Source organism: Emys orbicularis, chromosome 2 (genome assembly GCF_028017835.1).
Source record: "Emys orbicularis isolate rEmyOrb1 chromosome 2, rEmyOrb1.hap1, whole genome shotgun sequence".
NCBI lineage: Eukaryota > Metazoa > Chordata > Testudines > Emydidae > Emys > Emys orbicularis.
In genome coordinates, this window is record NC_088684.1 from 190860859 (window position 1) to 190876061 (window position 15203).

Sequence of the window (15203 nt, forward strand, 5' to 3'; positions counted from 1 at the left end):
GCGATTAAATCACAAATACAGTAAAAAATATAGTATAAAAATCCCATACATTTTATTACTGATTTCCTCACTCACTGTTTTGTATTTACTTGACCACTGTAAGTTTTTTATTATTAGGATCTTACTTTTACAAAATGCAAAAATACCATTCAGAAGATAGGAAGGGAACACAACAGTGCTGAATACGACTGAAGAAATATTTCCTTGCATTAGGGATTGCTACATTATCTGACTCATCATGACTGGTAAAGTGAAGTGGAGGTTATGTCAGGTAATGTCTAAGGAGTTAATATTTTTATAACAGCAAACTCCCCATGTTCAGTTTATACGTATTATACATATTTAGGAATTTTAGTAAAATATTTTTTGTTTTTATTTTTGCTTTATTAAAATATATTTTAACTAGTGTGGTTAAAAATTCAAATATTATAGAAAAGGGAAGTTTGGGGTGTGCAAGAAAAGCAGGGTCAGACTAATCGGTTGTCTATGCTTATATTATTTCAATGGGTGAAATACCTTTCCTTCTAAACTTTGCCTCTAACAATTTTCATCTCAGGACCAAGCATAACCAGATACAATTTGAATCCACGATCTCTGGTCAACATTCTAAACTGTCACTGCCTACTTCCTCTAACTCACCTGTGTAATTCTTAGTCTGAGCACTCTTGCAGCCTAAACAACCTGTTGGCCAGATGACTGATCAAGAAGGCCTATCTACACTACAGTTATGATGGAGACAGGGACCCAGTTACAGTTCCATTTTGTAAGGAAGGCATATTATTACTTATATTATGGTAGTGCCAAAAAGCCCCTGCCAGTATCAGGGTCCCATCATTCTAGGTTCTGTGAACACACAGAAATAGAATAATAGAATCATAGAACTAGAAGGGACCTCGAGAAGTCATCTAGTCTAGTCCCCTGCACTCATGGCAGGACTAAGTATTATCTAGACCATCCCTGACAGGGGTTTGTCCAACCTGCTCTTGAAAATCCCCAATGATGGAGATTCCACCACCTCCCCAGGCAATTTATTCCAGTGCTTAATCACCCGGACAGTTAGGAAGTTTTTCCTAATGTCCAACGTAAACCGCCCTTGCTTCAATTTAAGCCCATTGCTTCTTGTCCTATCCTCAGAGGTTAAGAAGGACAATTTTTCTCCCTCTTCCTTGTAACAGCCTTTTATGTACTTGAAAACTGTTATCATGTCCACTCTCAGTCTTCTCTTCTCCAGACTAAACAAACCCAATTTTTTCAATCTCCTCTCATAGGTCATGTTTTCTAGACCTTTAATCATTTTTGTTGCTCTTCTCTGGACTTTCTCCAATTTGTCCACATCTTTCCGGATATGTGGCGCCCAGAACTGGACAGAGTACTCCAGTTGAGGCCTAATCAGCGTGGAGTAGAGCGGAAGACTTACTTCTTGTGTCTTGCTTACAATACTCCTGCTAATACATCCCAGAATTATGTTTGCTTTTTTTGCAACAGCATTACACTATTGACTCATATTTAGCTTGTGATCCACTATGACCCCCAGATCCCTTTCCGCAGTACTCCTTCCTTGGCAGTCATTTCCCATTTTGTATGTGTGCAACTGATTGTGCCTTCCTAAGTGGAGTACTTTGCATTTGTTCTTATTGAATTTCATCCTATTTACTTCAGACCATTTCTCCAGTTTGTCCAGATCATTTTGAATTTTAATCCTTTCTTCCAAAGCACTTGCAACCCCTCCCAGCTTGGTATCATCCGCAGACTTTATATGTGTATTCTCTATGTCATTATCTAAATCATTGATGAAGATATTGAACAGACCCAGACCCAGAACGGATCCCTGCGGGACCCCACTCATTATGCCCTTCCAGCATGACTGTGAACCACTGATAACTACTCTCTGAGAACGATTTTCCAACCAGTTATGCACCCAGCTTATAGTAGCTCCATCTAGGTTATATTTCCCTAGTTTGTTTATGATAGACATAGTCCTAACCCAGGGAACTTGCAATCTCTTTAGGCAATGCTGATAAGGTCCTATCTAGCAAAATGCAACTGTGTTGTATCCAGGTCAGGAGACAGCCATGATATAATCAGGTCCCCTGACCTGGTTATAATTGTAAGGTAGATAGGGAAAAATACTCAGCAAAACAGAAAACATTGTCAAGCATGTCTATGATCAGAAGACTCCAGGAGCAGCAGACAAGGAATCTACTGTTTTTGATGTTAATAAAATTCAAGGTTGTAGGACCCCATATTTCATTTCAAAGGGCCAGTAACAATTACTCTGGATATATAACCATGAAGTTAGAATTTTCTCTAATGTAACGGAAATGAAAATCCCAAACCTATGGCCTACTGAAAATAGTTATGTGGCTCTGTTTGCAGGGTTCAAATGATAATCTAATTTGTGTATCAGTTTTAGTTGGTTGAGCTTAAACAGATAATGGGCTAAATTCTACTTTCTGTTAAATAGATGTACATCTGGAGAAAATCTACTGGAGTTTAATCCAGATTTCCATTGATCTGATTAAGATCAGGAATGGCTTAACTAGTATAAAATACTCTAACAGACCAATCCAAAATCCACTGAAGTCAACAGAAGTCTTTATCAGCAGTTTACTAAGGGCTTGTCTACACTGGCAAGTTTTGTCACCAAAAACTGCCTTTTGGCGACAAAACAGCGATAGCATATACACTGCAATGGGACTTTCGTCGAAAAAAAATGCCCAATTTTGGTGACAAAAATCTTCCACCCTTGCGAGAGACTTTTGTCTTTTCCCCTCCCTTTATTATCGACAAACAGCCAGTGTAGACACCGCGCCTTTTTTTCTCAATTTTATTGGTCTCCAGAAAGTGTCCCACAATTCCCATGCTGCTGCTCTGGTCAGCAGTTTGAACTCTGCTGCTCTGCAGCCAACCTGCCCCTCCCTCTTGCAAGCCCCGGGAATTTTAAATCTCATTTCCTGCTTGCTGGCTTCCCATGTGAGCTTCCCAGATGGCTTCCCAGGTAAGCATGGCTGGCTATCGCACCAAACATGCTCCCGCTTGGACCACCACTGAGCTGTTGGATCTGATCAGTATATGGGGAGAGGAGTCTGTTCAGTCGCAGCTGCGATTGACCCATAGGAATTGGGACATATATGGGCAAATTTCTCAAGGCTTGTGCGAAAAGGACTATGATTGGGACATGCAGCAGTGCAGAGAGAAGATAAAGGAGCTGAGGCAGGCATACCATAAGGCACGGGAGGCAAACCATCGCTCCGGTGGTGCACCTAAGACCTGCCGCTTCTATAAGGAGCTGAATTCTATCGTTGGTGGTGACCTCACTTCCATCACCGATAGCCCTGTGGATACTTCGGAGGCAGAAGAAAGAGAGGGTAACCCGGAGGCTGAAATTCTGGATGAAGAAGTGGAGCTAGAATAGGATGTGGAACTCCTAGCAGGGTTGCCCGGTGGGGCAGGCAGCCAGGAACTTTTCTCCACTCCAGAAGTGCTCTACAGGGAGCAGGAAGAAGATGAGACGCCGGGTAAGTTGCTGTGGCTTGTGCAGGGAATTGAAAAGTGGGAGGCAGGTAGTATTTTATGTGAGCTGGACATTGTCCTGTGTAGCTAATCTGCATGGCCAAGCAGGGTGTCGATGGTGTCAAAGAGAGGCTCTGGAAAGTTTCCAAGAGGTACTTGTTAATCCTAGCTGCAGATTCCAAGGGACTCAGCCTTGTTAGTTTCCCCCATTGTAGGAAACTGTACCATGCCATTTAGCAATCACTAGAGCTGTGACTAAAGCGCCACATACCTGATCTGCATATAGACTGGGATGAAAGCTGCAAGCATGCAGTAGTTGTGCCCTGATTTCCCTGCTCACCCACAGCAGTGAGATGTCAGCAAGGAGGTTGGCCGCCTGTGAAAAAGTGTGGGATAATTTTAGAATGAGTTCCCTGCAAAGCTGCCCTGCAAGCTGTGACTGTTTTGTATGTACACACAACCGCCTTCCCCCCATTCCCAACACTCAACATGATTGGGGTGCTCGCAGAGCTGTGTGCCTGCCTAGAGTCAGTGAGAAAGTGATTGCTACTTTGCAAAAGGCCCTTGTTACTGAAACGTTTCAATAGTTTGCTGGAATGTAATAATCCCTCTTCTGTGCATTGTCCACAGCAGCCAAGACCTTGAGGAACACACTATGCACCCCTGCTGACTGGCTTCGGCAGAAAAGGAAGAATCCGAGACGCAGCAAAGAAGACATGTTCCGGGAGGTGCTGCAGCACGATGAGAGACAGACCAGGGAACACAAAGAGTGCTGGGAAGCCAATGCAGCATTTGCTAGGCAAGTGACAGAGCAGATGATAAAAGTTATGGAGGATAAGACAGAGATGCTCAAGTCTCTGATACAGCTGCAGACTGAGCAGATCCAAGTTCGAGCGCTACTGCAGCAAATGCACAATTCTTCCCACCCCCCACCCCTCATGCCCACACATTTCTTTTCACTTCACAGCACTCCTGAGCTTCCCCATCACTCCACCCCCTCTCACAGCTTGAACAATGATAGCTGGAGCTACACACTGTTGTGAGGTTTTACCCTTTTTAACAATAAATAAAGGCTAAGGTATTTAATGGTACAGCATTTTTATTCTGTGTTCTAAAAAAGCATATAGCAATCAATTCAATCTCGGGAACAGGCTTCTAAAGCATTTTATTGCAGGGAGCTTGAGCCCCAAAATTGTACATGGATGCACCAGGGAAACAACTCCAAAGCAGACGTGTGTTACTGCCCCTCATTGTCAAAGTGGTTCCTCAAAGCCTCTCTGATGTTAATAGCAGCCCTCTGGGCTCCTCTGACAGTCCTAGCAGCTGGTTGTTCAAACTGTGCAGCCAAGCATTTTGCCTCAGTGCTCCACACCTGAGCAAACATTTCACCCTTAGATTCACACAGATTATGCAAAGTGCAGCATGCGGCTATGAACACGGGAATATTATCTTTGGTAAGGTGTAGCCTGCCATTTAAACACCTCCAGCAGCTTCCAAACGGCCAAAGGCACATTGGCTTCCATGCAGCATGTTCTCAGCCTGTTGTTAAAATGCTCCTTGCTGCTGTCCAGGTGCCCTGTGTAAGGTTTCATGAGCCAGGGCTGTAAGGGGTAAGCCGGGTCTCCCAGAATTACTATGGGATTTTCCACATCCCCCTCTGTGATTTTGTGATCTGGAAAGAAAGTCCCCGCCTGCTGCTTTCTGTACAGGCCACTGTTCCTGAAGATGGGGGCGTCATGCACCTTTCCAGACCAGCCTGCATTGATGTCCTTGAAATGCCCCCGTTGATCCACAAGCGCCTGCAACACCATGATGAAGTATCCCTTCCTATTGATGTATTCAGAGGCAAGGGGTCTGGCGCTAAAATTAGAATGTGTGTGCCATCAATCGCCCCACCACAGTTAGGGAAACCCATCTCTGCAAAGCCATCCACTAAATTTCATGCACATTTCCCAGAGTCATGGTCCTCCACAGCAGGATGTGATTTATTGCCCTGAACACTTGGAGTAATACAGCCCAAACAGTGGACTTCCCCATTCCAAATTGATTTGCAACTGACTGGTAGCAGTCTGGATTCACCAGCTTCCACACAGAGATTGCAACACGCTTCTCTACCAAAAGGGCAGCTCTCAATCTGGTGTCCTTGCGCCGCAGGTCGGGGGCCAGCACAGCACGTAGCTCCATGAAGGTTGCTTTATGCATCCTAAAGTTCTGTACCCACTGGTCGTCATCCCACACCTGCATGACAATGCGATCCCACCAATCAGTGATTGTTTCCCTAGCCCAAAAGCGACGGTCTACCATATGCAGCTGCTCTGTGAGTGCACAAAGCACTGATAAGTTGCTACCGTCCATATCTCAGGTGCCTGCGATTCATCCTCTGTCAGTAACTTTGCAAGTAACTGTACTGCCATGCACAATGTTCTGACGACAGTTAGCAGCGCATAGGAGAGAAGTGCGGGATCCATCCTCTCTTACTGCAGATGCTGGTGCGCACTACAAAGACTGACAGTTGGAAAAATGGTGCGAAAGGAAAGCCAGAACGGTGCAAAAGGAAGCCAGAAACCAGTGGAGGGCTTGGACACGAAGCGGTGCATGATGGGACATTTTGCACGTCCCAGATGCGCCGCGCCCCGTTTCTGCCTTCCCACAACACCTAGCGACAGACGGTGTCCTAGGCACTATGGGATACATATCCACAGTGCATTGCTCACGCTGTCGACAATGTTGCCCCAAATGTGAACACGATCTGTCAACAGAGGGAGCAAATGTAGACTCGTTTTGGCGACTTTGCTTTTGTCAATTTTTTCATGTCAACATTAGTTTCTGCGACAAAACTTGCCAGTGTAGAGAAGCCCCAGGGCCGGCTCCAGGCACCAGCCCAGCAAACAGGTGCTTGGGGCGGCCAAGGGGAAGGGGCGGCACGTCGGGCTGTTTGGCGGCGGGTCCTTCTCAGAGGGAAGCACCTGCTGACGAATTCCCGCCGAAGAAGAAAGCGGCGCGGTGGAGCTGCCGCTGGAGTGCCACTGATCGCAATTGTGATCGCGGCTTTTTTTTTTTTTTTTTTTTTTTTCGCCGCTTGGGGCGGCAAAAACCCTGGAGCTGGTCCTGAGAAGCCCTAATTTACATCAGGTAGGTTCACAGAGTACTTTGCTCAAACATTAAGGAGAGTGTTACAAAAAGATAAAGTCTCGGTGACACCTACTTGAGTAGTTGTGTAGCCAAATTTTTACCATGTTACTCCTCAAACAGCAACACAGAAAAGCCCTGATAAATTGTTGCTGAAATACCAGATTTTCTAGATTACTAGATTTTCCCTTAAGACACAAAGTAGCTAAGCAATTGCAAGGGAAACAAGACAGACAAATAAAAAAAAAGTGAAAGAAAAAAGTAAAAATGATTGTGTGATCTCTTCTAAACAACACATTTTATCCAAAGTTTACGGGGGGGGGGGGGGGGGAAGAGAGGAGTAGTAAAAAATGTGTTGATCCAGGACTGTATCAGGTAAATGTAAATACAAACGTTAAATGTTAAAATGATCAATCTGTTATTGCATGAAAAAAATAAAATGCCAGACTGAAGTTTTAGATATACCATTTGTTAATGAAAATATGTCCTATCTGCATGATAAATTCACCTGTGTTGGGGGATTCAATTACTTTACAACATGCATACAGTAAGCTTCACCCTTGAAGCATAGATGGAATGTAACCATGTTTCTCCAAATCACTGAGGTCCCTTCCAGTCCTACATTTCTATGATTCTATGCTAAAGCCTTGGCTAAGTTTAAACAATCTTTGACATGGTGAGGACACGGTTAATTGAACTGGCTCTCACACTAAAAGACTTAAGCTTTCTCTTTCCATTCAAAGCAGCTCTGTGGTATCACTAGAAAAGGTACTGATTCTTCCTCTTAAAAAAAAAAAAAAGTATGAGCAGTAGTTAGTGGCATGGACTAAGATTGTACTGGTAGATCCAGAGCTTCTGTCCTCCGTGTCTAAAAATACAAGAACGAGGAGACATTCAATGAATTTAAAGATGGTTCAAAACTGATATAAGAACAAACTTTTTCATAAAATGCATAATTTAGACTGTGGTACTCGTTGCCTCAGGATGTCATTGAGGACACGAATTTAGCAGGATTCAGAAAGGGGCTGGACATTTGTGCGGATATCAAAAGGATCCAGACTTATAATACTTAATGATGATAAAATTTTTGAAAGGGACATCAAACCTCATGCTTCAGGGTTTAAGAGAATCTATAAACTACCAGAGTCCAGGCTGAGACATTTTTGGGGAGCAAACATAGGTGCTGGAACTAGGGGTGCTACCGCACTACCTGGCATGAAGTGGTTTCCATCATATGCAGGGTTTACATGTTGGTTCAATGGCTCTCAGTACCCCCACTATACAAATTGTTCCAGCACCCCTGGGAGCAGATTATCCCAATGATGCCTACTGTTGGGTTGCTTGCACCTTCCTTTGAAGCATCTGGTGCTGGCCACTGTCAGAGATGGGATACTAAACTAGATGGAACTTAAGTCTGATCCAGTCTGAAACTTCCTATCATAGAACTGTAGGACTAGAAGGGACCTAGAGAGGTCATCTAGTCCAATCCCTGGGACTCATGGCAGGACTAAGTATTATCTAGACTATCCCTGACCATAGGTGCTGTAACTAACGGGGGAGGAGGGAAAGGTGCTTGAAGTGGCTTCCATCATATGCAGGGTTTACAGTTTGGTTCAATGGCTCTCAGCACCCCCACTATACAAATTGTTCCAGCACCGCTATTCCTGACAGGTGTTTGTCTAACCTGCTCTTAAAAATCTCCAATGACAGAGATTCCACAACCTCTCTAGGCAATTTATTCCAGTGCTTAACTACCCTGACAGGAAGTTTTTCCTAATGTCCAACCTAAACCTCCCTTGCTGCAATTTAAAGCCCGTTGCTTTTTGTCCTGTCCTCAGAGGTTAAGGAAAGCAAATTTTCTCCCTCCTCCTTGTAACAACCTTTTATGTACTTGAAAACTGTTATCATGTCCCCTTTCAATTTTCTCTTCTCCAGACTAAACAAACCCAGTTTTTTCAATCTTCCCTCATAGGTCATATTTTCTAGACCTTTAAATAATGTTTGTTGCTCTTTTCTGGACTTTCTCCAATCTGTCCACATCTTTCCTGAAATGTGGCACCCAGAACTGGACACAATACTCCAGATGAGAACTAATCAGCGCAGAGTAGAGCAAAAGAATTACTTCTCGTGTCTTGCTTATAACACTCCTGCTAATACATCCCAGAATGATTGTTGGGGGAAAAAAGAAAAGAAGAAAAAAAAAAAGCAAACGTGTTACACTGTTGACTCAGCTTGTGATCCACTATGACCCCCAGATCCTTTTCTGTAGTACTCTTTCCTAACCGGTCATTTCCCATTTTGTTCAAATCTTGGAAAGATTAATCCCTCCCTGACCATCAGTTCCTAAAGTGGGTGGACTAAAACTATACTCCAATTCAAATCCTGCTTAAGTTAATTGCCCTTTCTCACAAAAATTAGTCAGGAATAACACACTAGCTTTGGAGGGTAAACTCCACACAGACTCACAGGGAGAGTATCAAAGGGAAAACATCACATCTCATTTTGCGTTCCCCAGCCCATCAGAGGTTACAGGAGTTTATTGTAAAATTTCTCCATATGTTTCATTATGGCAGTTGCAGTTGACAGAAATGTGTAGCTAACTGTCCCAAGGTAATATCTTGAGGCAGAACATAGTCAGGGGAAGACCCATACCCACACCAGAGATCAAGTTGAGCCTGAGTCTTGTCACACATAAGGATCATTGCAAGATTCATCTAGTTAATTAGGGATTAACAATCCCTGGCACAATAGCCTGGCAATATTTCCTCTGGAAAACGACCAAGGGTGATCCCACTTGAGCAGGTGGCTTCAAAACAGGGAGAAGATTTAGATCCATCTTTGGACATATATAATATGACCTTTAATCTTGTATATTAAGGTGAAAGGAGCATTATAAATGCAGATAGCTAACTGATAGGTGGATCCCTTCAACTACTTTTGATATTTCACATGCACAGGGGCAACAAACTTAAATATTACCGTTTGATTTTCTGGCAAACATAAAACAAAACAAAGAATTCAGAATATTCTCTTGCTAAAGAGAATTGTATCAATGGAAGGTAAAGGAATTGAGCCTATGTACTGCTGCAAGAGTATCTCTAACAGAGACTAATTAACCATCTCCTAAGTTTCTGGGCCAGAGCCTCAACTGGTACAAATCACAGTAGGTCCATTGAGGAGTCCATGTTACCTCCTGTATGGAGAAATATGTTGTTAGGCTGCAAGTTGAAGGGTTGGAAATAGAGCTGACCGAATCATTCTCAGCAACTAATTTACTTTAGGGATTTTTCCTCTTTTTGTGCTCAAAGAAGATGCATGAGCAGATCATGATTTCCTCAAATTAATTTGTTATTCCTATTTATTCAATGAATATCTCTAAACTTTTCACACTATACCCTGATTGTGAATATTCAAAATTTATGTGGTGTTGATTTAGTTTTAATTGGCTAGATAAGTCACATAGCATTCTTTCTGAACCCTGACCAGATGACCATCAGGAACACTTGCATATGTGAATCTAAAATTCATTTTCTGCAAATACTTGCACATGTGACTGAGAAGTTTGCTTTCCATGACCATTTTCGTCAGTAAAGATCAATTCTTTGGATTTTTATAATAAGCAAACACAAAAATTGGATACATTTGGCCTTAAGAATTGGATACATTAGGCCTTGGGAGTGTATTTGGTCTGCAGTGTTTTACAGGCACCATGATATTTGTTTCAAGCACACATCAAGTTCAAAGATTGTTTCTTACTGGAGCTAAACTCCATACATGTAACAAGAGGGGAATTTGACCTTCTAGTATGGGGATCCTTTCACCTTCCCCCTCTCGATAGCTCTTAAAAGAACAAGTGACCAAGCCATATATTGAAAATGAATTATTTCCCCCAATATACAGAACAACTCTGAAAATCAAAGGCACTGTTTCTATGGGATCTTACACTTATGTGCTAATTTGAACTGCTTGGGTGCTCTGCAGTGGAGAGCTGTTTCTGGAAGTTGGTTACATATGTCCCTTTCTAACACTAAATTATCTATCTTTTTTTGCTCTGTACTTCTGTATATTCTTCTATTCCAATGTATTTCAATGGAGATAAGAGGCGTGCCCCTAGTTTCCTCTCCAAATGACTATAGCTTTCAGATAATGACAGGTATGTAGTCAGACTGCTGCTGTGATCTCTATCGCTCCTTGGAAACCTTACTTTGATTAATAACAGTTAAGAATTTATGTTAAAGAATCCAAGTGGGTGCTGTGTAAATCTTTAATAAACAACAGAGAGAAAGGATAGTCCAATGATTTGGTAACTAGCCTAAGATTTGGGAGACCTGGATTCACATCCCTGCTCTGCCACAGACTTCCTGTGTGACCTTGGGCAAATCACTTAGCCTCTCTGTACCACAGTTCCCCATTTATCAGATGGGGATTATAGTACTTCTGTTCTCAAAGTAGTGTTGTGAGGAGAAATAACTTAAAGATTGTATGGACACAAGGTCCATATAACTACTTCAGATAAATGGAAAAGCAACTTAAATTGCTAGGCTTGTAAACAGCCACACTAAAGGCATACCTAGGAGCCCTAGTCATGCACCTACGATCACACTGTGTTAGGTGCTGTACAACACAGAACAAAAGGACAGATGGTTAGATATTTGGGGTAGGGACTACGTATAAGACAACTGGTTATAAGAAGGATACGGACAGATGGAGGAGTACAAGGAAGCAATGAGACAATATTAGTTGTCATGATAGACAGTGGTATCAGTGCAACAGCATCCTACAAGTTGTTTGTTGTAGGCATCAGCAAAGGAGAGTTTTAAGGAGGCATTTTGAAGGAGGATACTGAGGTAGCTTTGCGGATGTTTATAGAGATCTCCTGCCAAGCATGAGGGGCAGCATGGGAGAAAACATCAAAGTGCTTTGGGACACTTTTCCAGGGCCTTCAGGAACTGAAGTGCACCAAGTGTTCCATCACACGCTTGTTTGAAAATTTAACAAGTGGGCGAAGGAGCTTATAATCAATGGCAGATTGGAGGTAGAAGTTGACATCTCAATAGTGACGGAGAGAATAGGTAGGGTGGGAATGAGCCATGAAAGTGAAGACAACTAGCTTATGTTTGATTCAATAGAAAAGGGGGAGCCAGTTCTGGGATGCAAAGAGAGGGGTGACATGGTCCAAGTGATAGGCTAGGAGAATGCAGCAGCAATTTGAATGAATATGAATGGTGCAAGATTGCATTTGTCAAGGCCAGAGAAAAAGATGTGGCAGCAGGGCTGGACTTAGGGGTAGGTGACCCTGGCAACTGCCTGGGTTTCTGGGCTTGGGAGGCACCAGGCTCGGGGTGCTATTTTTGTTGTTAGCAACAAAAGGGAAAATGGAATATTTGAAGTAAAATGTTTCAGGTATTCCGTATGTGGATTCATTTTTCACTAACCTCCTAGAATGTTCTGGACCTTTGTAGAATCTCGCAGAACCTTCCAGACTTTCTGAGAACTGCATTTTCCTTGAACCTCCTAGAATATTGTCAGCCATGCCCTTACGGTTATACAAGGGATATGGCATCGACAGTCAGTGAGATATAACAACCAAGTGAGAGCCCAGCTGCAATATTGTGAACCTTGTTTTATTGTGTAATTGTGAAAGTGTACTTGTGTTTTAAGACTTGAAGAGTGTAAGTAGCGATTAATAAAGGACATATTTAATGAGATGCCAGAGATATCTATCAAACCCCTATTTACGCAACAATATAAAGGAAATACTGTTACTTCTTTTGCAATGGTTAATACAGAATGTTTAATGACTTTCTAAGACTGTGGAACATAGACTTTTGCTCTCCCTAATACTGTCTGTCTTCCCTCGAAGAAGCCTTCAGGAGCTTAGTATAGGAAGTGAAAAGCTCGTTTGCAATCTAGTTTGCAGCAAGGGGCAAATTTGATGAGAAAATATCTGAAACAGAACAACATAGACCGAGCTTTAGGCAATAGCGATCGTGCCAGTACAGAAGAAATTGAGGAGCTCAGCATAAATGATAGAAGTCCTATTCCTAAGGAATTAGCAGATTTACCTGAAGCTAAGGAATGGAAATGTGAGGAAAGTGATGAAGAATCATCCAGTTTTCCTGGCTGCATAAAGGAGAGTGATGATAAAGAAGAATGTGGTTTACAGGAAAAGGATAGAAATGATAAAGAAGAATCAGCCTCAGATAATGACAGAAACAGCAGTGAGAAAACTTGCACACCACAAATCAATACATCAGATCCTGCTTTATGGCTGGTGATCCTAAACTCTGCCGATATTGATCATACAATTTTGAATGGGCTGGGCAAAATCAAGGATATGACATTTCCAGTAAATGAGCAGAAGCGACACTTGCAAAGTCACACTGTGAAAGAGTGCTTGAGAATAGCGAGAAACTGAATTGGCATTAGCTAGTTTATTCTAAATCAACTGACAAAGTATCTGTTTTTGTTGCAAAATATTTGACAGGAATGCCAAATTGTTGCTTGCGCTTTCCAGGTACAATTACTAGCATAACTTAGATAATGCTCTGAAGCAACATGAAAAGTCACCTGGCCATTTTACGTCCTACTCAAAATGGATAGAGGTCAAGTCCAGGTTCAAGCTGAATAAATGCATAGACGCAGAAAACCAGTGCATTATTAATATAGAAACCCAACACTGGAGGAACGTGCTCGAGGGTCTGATCTCAATTATCCTCTTCCTTGAAAAAAATATTTTGGCTTTCTGGAGTTCATCAGATAAGACATTGACTGAACCTAACGGTAATTTCCTCAGTTTGGTAGAGCTCCTTGGGAAATATGACGATGTCATGCATGAGCAGCTATGTCAAATAGTTTGTAAAAGAAGGTATGGACTATTACTGCAGCAAAACAATTCAAAACAAATTGATTTACCTTATGACAAGGAAGGTGCTTGATTACATCTTGATTTGGCTCGACAAAGCAAAATACTATGCCATAATAATGGACTGCACTCCCAACATTAGACACAGTGAAAAGATGTCATTTACAGTAAGATTTGTTGATGATGAAGATGGCTGTATCCAAGTAAACGAACACTTCATCTGTTCCTGGTCTGTGGACGACTTTACTGGAAAAGGCCTAACAGAACTGTTTATGAATGTTGTGAATGAGAATAAAAGAAAGCTTCAGGACTGCCACGGCCAAGGCTACAACAATGGTGAGAACATGAAAGCAAGAAACAGTGGCATCCAGGCAAGGATCCTTGTGTTGAATCCAGGAGCTTTCTTCATGTCTTGTGGCTGCCATTCCCTCAGCCTGGTTGTGTCAGATGCAGCATCATCTTCTTTTGATTCAGTATCTATCTCTCTTTGGAGTACTGCAAAGGATATACGTTCTATTTTCAGCATCATCTATCAGGTGGAAGATCTTTATGGACAATATTACAAATCTGACTGTGAAGCCACTAATTGACACTCACTGGGAGAATCTCATTGAGAGAGTCAGGCCAGTGAGGTACCAAATGACAGAGGTTTACAATGCCCTCATAGAACTGGCACAATCGAGTAAAGCCAAGGCCAGAATCCAACACAAGGGGCAAAACCTTGGAAATCACATTCCTGACTTCAAATTTCTGGTCTCAATTGTGGTTTGGCACAATATCTTGTTCCAAGTAAACATTTGTAAGCAAGGCATTACAAACTCAGTTGATGGACATCACGACGGCTACTACTTTGATGAGAAGCTGCCTTGATTTCATTGTGGCCTACAGAGACAACGGATTTGAAGATGCCAACACTGTTGCCAAAGAAATGGCAGAAAACTAGGAGTTGAGCCTGTCTTCAAGGAAACTTGTATTCGTCGAAAGAAGAGACAATTTGTTTACAAGGGTAGAGATGAGGTGATGGGGAGCTCAGAAAAAAAATTCAAGAGGGAGTATTTTTGCTCGCTCATTCACACTGCTTGAGTGTCCATCAAAGAAAGGTTTAGACAAATGAAGCATCACGAAAAGATGTGGGCAGTTTTCTATGACCTAAGTAAGCTGCTGGCGGACAGGAAAACCCTAATGAACAATTCTATGGACCTTCACCAGACGCTGACACACGCAGAATGTTTGGACATCAATGATAAAGACCTCTATGTGGAATTGGACAACATCCATCACATTTTGCAACATGGGAAGCACTCTCTGCTCCAAGTTCTGCAATTCATTCATGATGCAGAGCTGAAGGACACTTTTCCTAATGTGTGGATAGCTTTGAGGATTCTGCTCACGCTACCAGTCATGGTCGCAAGTGATGAATGCAGCTTTTCAAAGCTCAGGCAGATTAAAACGTATCTTTGATCGATGATGGTCGACGAGAGACTGACATTGCTTGCTATTTTATTGCTTGAAAATCCCATTGGCCAGTCTTTGGATCTCTCTGATGCTGTGCTTCAGTTCATGAAGGCAAAAAGTGAAAAAAGCGACCTCTTGAACTAAAGGACTAGGGTTAACATTCTAAATCTATCACCTACTGTAATACTATTTAATACTGGTCCACCCAATGTTGGTGCACAGTTCAATTTCTTGAAGTCAC